Source organism: Rhinichthys klamathensis, unplaced genomic scaffold (assembly GCF_029890125.1).
Source record: "Rhinichthys klamathensis goyatoka isolate OS25496 unplaced genomic scaffold, OSU_Roscu_1.1 h1tg000058l_1, whole genome shotgun sequence".
In the NCBI taxonomy this organism is placed as follows: Eukaryota; Metazoa; Chordata; class Actinopteri; order Cypriniformes; family Leuciscidae; genus Rhinichthys; species Rhinichthys klamathensis.
Genome location: NW_026606603.1, coordinates 682,624 through 695,759, shown reverse-complemented (window position 1 = coordinate 695,759; position 13,136 = coordinate 682,624). Strand labels below are relative to the sequence as shown.

The 13,136-nt window shown below is 33.3% G+C and overlaps 1 protein-coding gene across 1 annotated transcript in view; it reads right to left on the bottom strand.

Moving 5' to 3' along the window:
• Positions 1 to 13,136, bottom strand: part of LOC130083762 (intelectin-like) — a 247,556-nt gene that overhangs the window by 115,101 nt on the left and 119,319 nt on the right. The gene's annotated exons all lie outside the window — the stretch shown is intronic.

The following is a 13,136-nucleotide window of genomic DNA, read 5'->3' as shown; positions in this document are numbered from 1 at the left end:
TTGTTTATTTCTATACCAAATGTCACACACTTGCAATGAAGCTAAAAATATAAACAACTACATCATTATGTTGATATCCTATATTTTTACAACAATACTTATGACAAACATGTCTTCTGATATCCTTAGTTGTTGCGTATCGAACACATTTGTAAATTACTTCCATTGTGCGAGTTCTCTTTAATACCGTGTGCTTTATATACATGTTGCTGCTGATTGGACTGTAGTTGTGACACGCCCAGCAAACAAGAGAAAACGCATCTCAAACCCCGTTGCACACCGGTGCACGCCGTTTCCAGGAAACATGACGTTCAACCTGGAAACCGTAGCAAAACGTTGCGCCGTTGTGATCTTGAACATGCCCCAGATATGCACAAAATCTGGGGTCTATTGGCCAGTCACCTCTGGTTAAAGGCCTATATTTCACAGAAATATTAATGTAAACATTAAATTATAGCTATTGCTATTACTGTTAAACAGGAAATAAAAAACATTTGTCATGAATTAGGCCTATAGTAAATTTTTTTAAACTTAATTATGACTCAGTGATTTTTTTACGTGGTCTTGGTTTTTGGAAATACCACACAAAAACAGTTGCAAACACACATAACTGACAGAACTGCCTCTTCATCTCTAACCACAAGATCCGCAGTATCCGGCAGAAGATCCGCAGGTGCGTGAGACTGACATGCACTCGGTCATTGTGGTAAATGTAGAGAACACTTCAACTCTATATCCTCACAACCAGAATGTGTTTTTTTTTTTTGTGTGCAAATTTAGTTTTTCCATTACATTGTTTGGAGAAGAAACAAATTGAATAGACATTTTTGAAGAAAAAAAAAAATTCATTCCTGTTAAGCTATGTCCTCTGTACAGGACACATTTATTACGAAAATGAAAAGACATACATATGCAAAGATCTTTGTTTGTTTTTTCATTCACCAATGAATTTTTAGATTACGCTTTTTTTTTCTCCCCCAAATTTTGTATAAAGATGATTATGAAATATATAATAATGTAATGAATTGATATACAATCTACTTCATGCAATATGTGCAATATCCATAAATGTGTAGTGCCATTCAACACAATGTATCTTTTTTGCATATTAATGTGTTATTGAGGCAACATGTAATGAAAAACAACGTTTAATAATGGGAGTAAAAATGTAATAATTGGGAATACTTTCGTAAGAATATTGATTTATAATTTCACTTGTTTATCAGGCTTCTGGGAGACACAACAAGTCCCGATGTCTCTACAATGGTCATGTATGAATTATGAAATCAATGCCCTGTTTCATAACAGAAAGTCATATTTTGATTAGAAACCACATAAGAGATGTTTTATGACAAATATTTAGAAAATTAGTCAGATTTATTTATAATAAACTTTATTTTATATAGCACCTTTAAATGTTGCTTCTCAAGGCACTTTACACAGAAAAGGAAATAATGTAAAGGTAAAAAGTAAATACATAAATTACAAGAGAAATAAAAATTAAAAACAATAATCTAAACATTCAAAATATACAACATACTTCAAAATCACATAAAAGCAAGTCTAAATAAAGTGAGTTTTAAGAAAGGATTTAATCACTAAAAGATTCAGCATGTCTAATCTCATAAGGAAGAGTTCCTGAGTTTGAGAAAGGGAAGAAAAAGCTCAGTCACCCATTAAATGATAATTAGACAATATTATCATATTTCATAAGAGTGCTTGATCATTCAGTCAATTTTAAAGACTAAGGAGAGTGAGATTTTGAAACCTCACAGCATTTGTTCTCTCTGGAAAGCCCCGAATCTGCTCTTTAGGACATCCAGACTATTAAAGCTGTGAGATGAATGTTCTCAGAGAAATTCACTCAAATATTACATCGAAATAAACACAACATGAAAGAAACAGAGAAAGAGAAGGTAACACTCCATGAGGTCAACACACTCAATGAGAGAAACACTTCAACTCTGTAACCACAAGCCTCGGTCAACACACTCAATGAGACTCTGTAACCACAAGCCAGTTTTTCTTAAAGAAAGTTCTGTCACTCACGTGTAAAGAGACGTGCTTCATCTGTGTGAGAATCACATAACCCACGTCAGACCAATTATTTTCCCTTTATAAAGACTGCAAGTATATGCATATCCTAACATAAATCATAATGTGTGGATCTGATTGAAGATCAGCTGTAGAAGCTTTTGTTCATCTCGAATACATCAAACCTGCAATCTCAACAATATAATAAATGCTTCTTAAAACAATTAAAAAACAGATTTTCAGCATCAATACCAGCTTACAAGAAAATATTAACAGTATAATTCATGTTGTGAAGGTGTAAATCCACATTATAATGAAATAAATTCAATGTTACTTTGTCTGATTTTTGCGCATGTACTTTAATGTGAATATGTTAGACTTAAGGTTATGAAAAAACTGGTGCGTTTCCAAAACAATGACAAAATTGGCACTTATGAGATGTAAGCATTCAAAACTTACAGTCTCTCACTTCCGCTAAAAGGGATCAGGGATTTTTATGACATCACCAGCTTCTCATCTTCTGTCCAATCAAATGCTCTCTAGAATCTGAAGCTCCGCCCTCTATGCTATAATACCATCTAGCCAAAGCAATATAGGTTATAGGTTTAAGAAGATGTGTGTTCGGTTTCTCAAACGCTCAAGTTTTATTCTGTTTTCCAACTGTATGTTGGTCAAGAATGAAATGGCTAGACTTTATTCACATCTCTACTATTGAATCCAACTAATCATCAGCGCTCGGATTCGCTTCCACGGTGCTGTAAACTAAACGCTATTGGCTGTTTGAAAAGGGGGAGGGGCCATTCCATAAGTCCCGCCTTAGCTTCCTGTTTCAGTGGAAATTACAGCAACGCATCAAAGCTGCGCTTAAGGCACTTCAGTGGGACTTTAACATTCATGATACAAAATCAAAGAAACACATTACAGGGAACAGAACAAGCAGAAGGACAATATTGCACTGCAACAATCAATTTAGACTTTCTTTGGTAATCACTGTCAAACTGATAGTTCGAAGAAGGTTCAAGTGTTTTAAGAAGACGCGAGAAGAGCTTCAAGATTTTCTCCACAACCGTTCATGCTACACAATCATGCTTTCTAATTATTTCTGTGGAGACTCTGGATCTGTAAAGAAAACAACAGAAAACTGTTCTTAGTGACGCACAACATGGCAAAGTGAAAATACCCTACTTTATGGAAAAAGTCATGTGATGCTACAAATAGTGAAGAGCTTCATACCTGGAGACAGTTGGAGATTCTGTGACTCCTTCAACATCTGCTGCTGATTCACCTTTCTGACAGCAAACTACACACACACAATTACAAGACGTCATGTAAACCAAATAAAAAGGTGCGGTTTACACAGTTGCTATGGAAACAACCTGCTATCTTGCACTGTAGATCTCTAACATGTGTGTTAGTCACCTTTATTTTTATAGTGCTTTATACAATAGAAATAGTTTCAAAGCAGCTTCACAATAATAAACAGGAGAGTAACAGAATTAATGATGCAAACTTCAAATTCATTAAAGAGTTAGACCCTTTACCTACTAAAAACATTCAAGCTGGCTGTTGAGCCTGTCATATATATAAAAAAGTAATAAATAAAAGAGATAGGCTTAATCCGCTCACCTCCACAGTACCAAAATTCAGCAGTCGGTACAAATACCAGTCAAATTTCATCATTTTGGCATCATAGCAGAAACGATTATAACTACCGGTAATGTTTTTTTTTCTTTAACCATTTGAAAATAAAACCAATGAATTTTTAATGCGATTAATAATTATAAATAAATAATACTTTAAAACTGTAGCCTTCAAATATCGTTCAGTAAAAACTGCATTTAAAAAAAACATCTAAAGAAAAGTTAATAAATAAAATGAAAATCAACTAAACGCTTTACAGGAAACAGAACAAGTCTATTGCACTAACACGGCAACACTAATGCACGGATATATTTCGGCATATCTTGATTTATTAGTAAACATTCTAATTTTTAAATTTGTTTATGAATAGGAAATAATTCTGTCTCATCCACTTGCTCCATATATTTATATATCATACTTGATTTTCAATTAGGGATTCATTTTTTCCTCAGAGCTGAATAGAATAAACACTGACAAAAGGTGAATTAATGGTGACTAGTTCAATGTTGACTTCTTTACTCCTTTATATTACTTTTTTTGGTATGAGTGACACTATTGCTGATCAATAATAAATGCATTTACCACCATTACAATCTGCGCAGAAATTCAGTGACCCTGTTAAAACACGATGTGAACTCAGAAATCCTTGATTCTAAATACTACATATTCTTAAAATGATATACGCTAGTCAAACAACTGGTGTCAAAACTTTTGTTGCCACATTATTGATAGTTTTCAATCATGGGAGGCAATTACTTAAGATTCAATTTTGTGTCAAATCAAACATATTTCGGAAATTTTCCCCACTCAAATTTTTGATAATGTTAATATTTTTTCTATAGAAAGACAAACATAAATAGTGATGAAAGCCAAAATATTAAAGGTTCTCTAAGCGATCCTGGGTGACGTCACTTCTTGTTGACGTTCGAACTATTGTCAAACAAAACGGAGGCTAGCTAGACCCTCCCTCCTCCTCATCCGCACACTAACCCCCCAAACCCCGCCCCCAAACCCTTCTTGTCGGTCATTGGCTGGAACAGTTTGTTATGTTTTGGGGAGCGGGTCGCTGCAGTTTGTTTTTGGTGCTGTTTGTGAAGCATGGGCTGTCTACAGAGATCGCGTTTCTTTACAGTGTGTTCAGGGGACAGGCAGCCAGCGGATAGTGAGGAGATGTTTGCTGTGTGTGACAAAAAATGTTTTGGCCTAAAAAACACATGACATCGCTTAGAGCACCTTTAAATGTCCCATATGTATATTATTTACTGAGTAATCCGTTTTGTCGAGGGGGTCAAAATAACATGATTTGGAGCCAATTTACAGGAGGTTAAAATGACTTTAGAAAGATGGCAGCATCATTATTTTATTCCCCCCCAGAGATGGGTAAGTCTCTGTTAGTTGACTTCAGCAATCTGTGTTTCATTATTTGCCAACAGTGACGGCTCAGAAATGCACAGACCACTTCCTGTGTGTTTTGCCTCAAGTTTGTACGCCTGTAACTCAAGAAGTAATAAAGATATTTTAATATCCTTTTAGACTCTGGTTCTTAATAAACTTTCCTTTTGACATCTTCATTTTCAAGGCCCTATATAGTTCAATGCCAGAGATATGGAGATCTCAAAGCAGCTCCATGTTCAAATGGCCATTTTCAAAGGTCAAGAACCAAATGTGGTTCACTTTGCACACATCTGATACTTGCATTTAAAGAGGAATGTCTGAAGAATAAATAGATGAATGAAACTAGAAATGTATCTTTTTCCCCTCAAACCTCAGAAACCCACTGAAGATGGTTGAGCTGAGGCACATTAACTGTATTTTAAAACATGCATTTATAAGAATGCATCTTTGAATAAGTTTTATGGATATTTGGAAGATGGGATTGTTAATTTTAACAGCTACTGAAGCTAGCAAGAGTATAAAAAAATATGCATTATCATAACCACACGTTCCCACATTGACATCCCAATATCTATATGAGATTAAACCATATAGAACCTTAAAAATGAAGATTCCAAAAACAAATGTTTCATAAGAACAAGAATCTAAGAGGATATTAAGACATCTTTAACACTTCTTGAATTAAAGACATGTAAACTTGTTTTTGGCACTCAGAGAGGTGTTGTGTGCAGTTGTTGAGGGAAACACAATGACTATAAGCCAGTGGCGGCGGTGCTGAACTATTTTTGGGGGCACAAACAAAGTGAATTATTAATGCAGGGCCATAATATTTGTGTGAACGCTTACAGAACTTTGTGTGTTTCAGTGAATGTTGGAATATACTCTTAAATATATTCTTTTTTTTATCACATTTTTTAAAATACTCAGCATAAACATTAATGAATAAAGGGAGCATTATATCCTATATATATATTTTTATATATTCTTGCGAGGTTTAGTGGCAAATGTTAAATCATTTTGCCTCAGACCTCAGTGTCCTGTCTTTATGCTTCACTGTGTTTGCGGCTCACATCAGAACAGAGGAAACCCCGATCCGTTTCATTTCCTCTCCTCTCTTGTGGCGTACAAAAACACAGAACAGATCGAATGTATATCTAGTCTGATTTTTACTTAAAATAGGGGGATACCTGACTATTAACAGGGGTTCTTTATTATTACCCATATATTTATAATTTTGTTATTGTTATTTTACAGCAATACAAAGAGCAATGTGTAACATATCAGATTTAGTTCTATGCTTATTTACTTTTGTTTCCCACTAAACAAAGTTTTTCAGTAATGTTTAGATTTTATACTATTAATGTGCACTCATGAATTTATAGCAACTTTTGATGCTGAATTATCGATTAATCTCGTTTATAATAAGATTGTCATAGATTATGATTATATATTTTTTACATATGTTGTTTTTCTCTATAATGAAGTTTGTCTGCATTTAGTAGATTGTGTTTAACACAAAAGTATAGAAATTTTTTTTTTTACTGCTCTATTGGATCGGTCTCGGTCCAAACCCTGAATTTTTGGTATCGGATCAGATTGGTTCTGGTTCCTATTAAAACATTACATACATTTGGTTCTTGACCACTGAAATTGGGTCCAATTTAACAATTTGGACATTGCGTCACATTGGGTGAGATGTCTAAAGAAAAGTTTACGAAGAAGGAGAATCTAGAAGGATCTAGAAGGATCTAAAGATATCTTCATTACTTTTAGAGTTACAGGCAAACTTGAGGAAAATAATATTTATGGCACTCAGACGGACATGTTCTCTGCGATTGTATGGATAGAAAAAATGAGATGCATTTGTAGTTTTAACATTTGTTCTTTAGATTTTCCTCTTTAAAACAAAAAAGTATTAGATTGTATGCAAAGTGACCCACATTTGTTTTTTTACCACTGAAATGTGAGCAATTCACTCATAAAGTGGCATTAAGATCTCCATATCTGTGGGACTGAACCATCGAGGGCCTTTAAAACGAAGATACCAAAAGGAAAGTTTGTTAAACTTATGAAGATCCAGATGATCAGATTGTTCCAGTCAGTTTTAGTGATACAGTCCTGAGGGCGACATCTAAACTGTTCTGGGTTCAGCTGCTGCTTTTAGTGTTCAAATGTTTAAATTACTCTCAGAGGAAAAATATATGAGATGTAAAATCAGGAGCGAAACGCCTCATGTTTAAGAGCTGCTCCTGAATTTACACATTAGTAGAAACTATTAGCCGAAAGATTTTGGTGAATACAGACTCAGATTATTAGAACTGCAGTAATGCTCATATCCACTGATAAAAGAATAAATGTAAGTAATACTTGCCCTCCTCCTTCTATAGAAGCAGCTGATACAGATGATGATGATGATGATGATGATGAAGATGACTGCAGTTATTAAAGCATAAAGCCAGTGTAGTCCAGAGGAGCTGGGAGATGTTGGGCTGGAGGAGGAGTGTGGAGGAGATATACTGGAGGAAACTGGAGCTTCTGGAAGAGACAACAACAGAATCAGCAACGAATAAGAGAATCATAAACAGTAAAACCAAAATGACCACATATTTCTCACAATCTGTCAAGCTTTTACTCTTTCTTTAAATCAATCTGTGTTTGCAGAAATAATGCAATTTTGTAATTGGTATTTTATAGGAGCCTATTTGGTGAAGGGTACATTTTACTTTGCATGCAGCTATCACTTGTAGCCAAAAACAGTGGTGAATAGAAATAGAATATGGTATTGTATTTATATCGTCATTGATATCGTTATCGCAATAAATGCCAGAAAATATTGTGATATATTTGTAAGTCCATATCGCCCATCCCTAATTCACACACACACACACACACACACACACACACACAGTAACCAATTACCCAAGAGTGAAGCCTACACACACACACACACACACACACACACACACACAGTAACCAATTACCCAAGAGTGAAGCCTACACACACACACACACACACACACACACACACACACACACACACACGACAACGTTTAAAGAAAAGGAAAACCTGCTCATACAAGGCAGATTTATTATTAATGTTGGAAACAGTTGTGCTGATTAATATGTTTTTGGAACCTGTGGAGCTTTTTTCAGGATTCATTGATGTTCAAAAGAACAGCATTTAATCAAAACATAAATATTTTCTAACAATATCAATCTTTGCGATCACTTTATCAATTTAACATCCTTCCTTGCTGAATAAATTGATTTATTGATTTCCTGATTTATTTATTTCCTTCTCTTGTTTTTAAATAGCTGACCCCAAACTTTTGAACGGTAGTGTATATAGACTATTGTTACAAAATATTTCAATTTTAAATAAAATGCTGTTTTATTTACTCTTTATTCATCATAGAATCCTGAAAAAAACTATCACATGTTTCAAAAAAAAAAAATAAGCAGCACAAATGTTTCCAACATTGATAAATCATCATATTAGACTAGAGTGATTTCTGAAGGATCATGTGACACTAAAGACTGGAGTAATGATGCTGAAAATTCCGCTTTGATCACAGGAATAAAATTACACTTTACTATTTATTTACATAGAATTTTTTTTTATAAATTGTAATAATATTTCACAATTTTAGGTTACTGTTTTTTTCTGTATTTGTGATCAAATAAATGCAGGCTTGAAGAACATTTCTTTCGACAACATTAAAAATAGTAATGTTTCCAAACTTTTCAGAGTACATTCTTCTAGTACATTACATGCAAACAGAGATTACAGTAACAATACTCACTGTTGACGACAAGTGTAGCTTTCTCCTCAAACACGTCCTTTCCAAAGCAAGCTTCTGCTATATAGAGTCCAGATCTGGAGATGTCCACTTTCTGAATGATTACAGACAAACATCCTTTTCCAAATACCACTGAGACTCCAGGTGTGTGACGTGTGTCCACATCATCACATCCTTCATGAGGAGCACACTTCTGTGCGATCAAAAACATGTTTTTTGTAGTTTCTTCTTTAAAAATGATCCTCAATATATCGGCTTCCTCCGCTTTATCCATCGGGAATGGCAGTGTGACGTTTTCTCCATGATTAGCCTCGATCTTCGACCCTTCAGCAAGTAAAACATCGACTGTTAAACAGAAAGAAAGTGTTTAGGGTGACAATCAATGCTTTAGAATAACGAGCGATGAACTGACATTCATTTACTTTAGATTTACAGTTAAAAAAAAAAACAATTCGTCCACTCTCTGCCTACCTGAAACCAACACTAAGTGAACTAACACGAAGACAGTGGAAATTAACTTCATATTTAACAAAACAATGCGGAATCTCCTAAATTTGATCCAAAATGCAGCTCGATGTCGTGTTTTAGTTGGTTTTATTAAACGGACTGCCTGATTGCTCGTGCTCGCTGCAGTAAGTTTGAGGATCTTCGGCGTCTCAATAACCACGTCTATGGCGCTTACTCCGTGCCAAAATCAAACATTCGAACGATCGATCGAACGTCTATCCGAACGTCTATCCGAACGTCTTGTACTTTTGAGCGTCTGACCGAGCGGGTGACCCACGTGACGACCTGACGGGACGTCAACGTCTTGAAATTAGCAGTTTTTTAACCATGCAAGTATCCAAGCTAATGTGTAAAGACTATAAATGGACATTAAAGGCAATACATATAAATATTATTTGTACCCCTAAAACAACATTAAAACATTTCTCCTGAATCCTGTGCATGTGAGGCAATGTGTTTTACTTTCAAAGAGCAGAAATACTGTAGGCTAGCCTATATACAGTCATTCAATAGTCTTAATTTGACCAATATAATCATTTTAACTAGTTTTTATTGTTCATTTTATTGCCCAATGTACAATGTTCTCACAGTCCATAAAAAAAACACACCAAATTAATAAATGTAGCCTTTCATTTAAAAAAAAAAACAGATCCAGAAGGTTTTCATAAATATATATTTTATTTATATATTTGGAATATAGATAGACCTAGCCTATAGAATATCCATTTAAACACACACATTTATATTTTAAACTGTTGTGACCTGTGAATCTACAGTTTAAAATATTTGCAGAACTTAAAAAAAGTTAAGTACAATTTATTGTAATAATATTGTTACTGAAAGTTTTATATAGCATAATTAAAATAATTTACTTTTCCAACAAATGTTACAAGTCCAATACTGTCATGGTGCTCTTCCGTCACTTTTGACCAAACAATTTTCTGTTTTCAATTTTAAAATTCACAATTATACGCAAATGAACTGGTAGGGCTATTACCACACAGCATCATTGAGTCAGAAGACTGAAATAAGAGGTTGAAATGAGATCAGATCCAGATGGATTAAGCTGTGATAAAAGATTTGCTGTTTATTATTTATTTATTGAGTTTTACTGTTATGTGTAACAAAATGCTTTCTCTGTATTCAGGTTTGACTGTAATAATAATAATGCAAACTTGTTATGTATATATTTTGTATTGACTCTTGTGTGCATGATCTGAAAGCACTGTTTGATTTTGAGCACAGATAAAATGGTTTTGAGTCTTCTTTTTCTTTCTTTCTTTTTTCTTTGAAAGATGAGTCAGATGTTCTCTGAATGTAGTTTGAAAATGTGGTTTTGTTTAAGGTTTTAAAAAAATTAATGATGTTTCCAAGAAATGTGTTTTAGCAATTCAGGAAACCTGTAGGCTAATATAGATTAAAAACATGCATACTATTTTTTATACATATCACACAGATAACAAACTAATAAAAAGTTAATCTAATCAAGCATAATCTCAGTCTTAATAAAATTACTAAATTATCATAATCTTTCACAAATAGACATCATAAATGTAAAAGTGGAAAGGTTTAATTAAAAAAATCCGTATAAGAGTTCTAATATTACATAGACATAATCAGCTGAATATACTTTACTTTGTAATTAAGGTTCGTTGATTTTCATGTCTGCCACATATAAACAATGAGCCAAAACGAAATTATTGATCATTTTCATAAAATCATATGTAACACGTTCCTACGTGTGCTGACGTGTTGTTAACGCGTTCCTATGGCGACCGGTCGGGAGTGCGAGTAACCGATCTCATCCCAACGTGTTGTTTACGTGTGAAGACACGTTGTTACACGTTTGTGTTTTTCTTACCTTAGTTTAACTTCTCATGCTTCTATTGTGTCCTCTAACTAGTCCACTTTTGATTATTGGCTGATTTAGAAAGTTATGTGCTGTAGGCCCTATTATTAAAGTTAAATATAGCAGAGCCTACTAGGCTATTAACAAACCAGGCATTGACGGCTAATTCGGAAAAGCACGAGATATTCCACATAATTTTTATCTATCTCCCATTAAAACGGAAGTTTTAGGAACAGACAATGGCTCATATTTCATGGAAATACGCTTTAACATACATTCAAATGCAGCGAAAACTGCAGCCCTATAGGCCTATATCTGTTTTTTTATGCATAGGCTAATACAAATCAAATAGACTAGCCATGAATATAAAAGCCCATTGCCTATAAAATATACTGACCATTTATCAGACAAATGGGATTTACAAATGTAACAATTGTGGTCTCAGATAAATATAAAAAGGTTTATTCCTACTCTATAGAGGTTAAGCTGAATATCAGGAGGATATCTTTGATCAAGTAGATACAGTATCTCTGTAAATGCAAATAAAATTGATGTTCTTTATTTCATTCAAGACCTTACACCAAAATCAGCTTGGCTTCTATGGAAACTGAACATGTGTTTATTGTATAACCTCAATTAAAACATCCAGAGCTGACTATGAAAAATCAGATTCTAGCGGTTGAGAACATAGGCCTATTGAAAGTCTTTAAGTAAGGTCCACTGTAAAGGTTGAATTGTAATGTTAAACATCAAAGTATTAACTAAAATAGGTTTATGTTGAACTATTTTAATATTGAACAAACTAATAAATACATATTTTCTGTAATGCCAACTCCCAATATTGATATTTTTGGCAGCCAGCTTTAAAACTAAAATATATATATATATATATATATATATATATATATATATATATATATATATATATATATATATATATATATATATGCAATAATTATGGTTCATTTTTGCCATTAAAAATAATACCAAAAATTGTTTTCTAATTTTTAAAAATATTTTTTTCAATTAATGCAGTATTTCGGATTAATATAGAAACTAGGCCTTTTAAATTTTAAAAAAAAAATCAGATTAGTGCCATCTGTTGAGAGAAAATGAAATAAAACATATAATTTCATGGTGTTACCACTAGATGCCATTATAGCTCTCTGGAGAGGCTTGTGAATTCTCTAGTAGTTTTTGGACAAAATTACTTAATTTTAAGCTGTGTATTTGAATGTATTTTTTTTAAATTCTCAAATATTACTTTTTGTCAAAGTTTATAAAAAATAAATACATTTTGATTTGAAGTGTACACGTTTTTGCATTATTATTACTACAGTCAAACCTGAATACAGAGAAAGCATTTTGTTACACATAACAGTAAAACTCAATAAATAAAAAATAAACAGCAAATCTTTTATCACAGCTTAATCCATCTGGATCTGATCTCATTTCAACCTCTTATTTCAGTCTCCTGACTCAATGATGCTGTGTGGTAATAGCCCTACCAGTTCATTTGCGTATAATTGTGAATTTTAAAATTGAAAACAGAAAATTGTTTGGTCAAAAGTGACGGAAGAGCACCATGACAGTATTGGACTTGTAACATTTGTTGGAAAAGTAAATTATTTTAATTATGCTATATAAAACTTTCAGTAACAATATTATTACAATAAATTGTACTTAGCTTTTTTTAAGTTCTGCAAATATTTTAAACTGTAGATTCACAGGTCACAACATATTCTATAGGCTAGGTCTATCTATATTTCCAAATATATAAATAAAATATATATTTATGAAAACCTTCTGGATCTGTTTTTTTTTAAATGAAAGGCTACATTTATTAATTTGGTGTGTTTTCTTTTATGGACTGTGAGAACATTGTACATTGGGCAATAAAATGAACAATA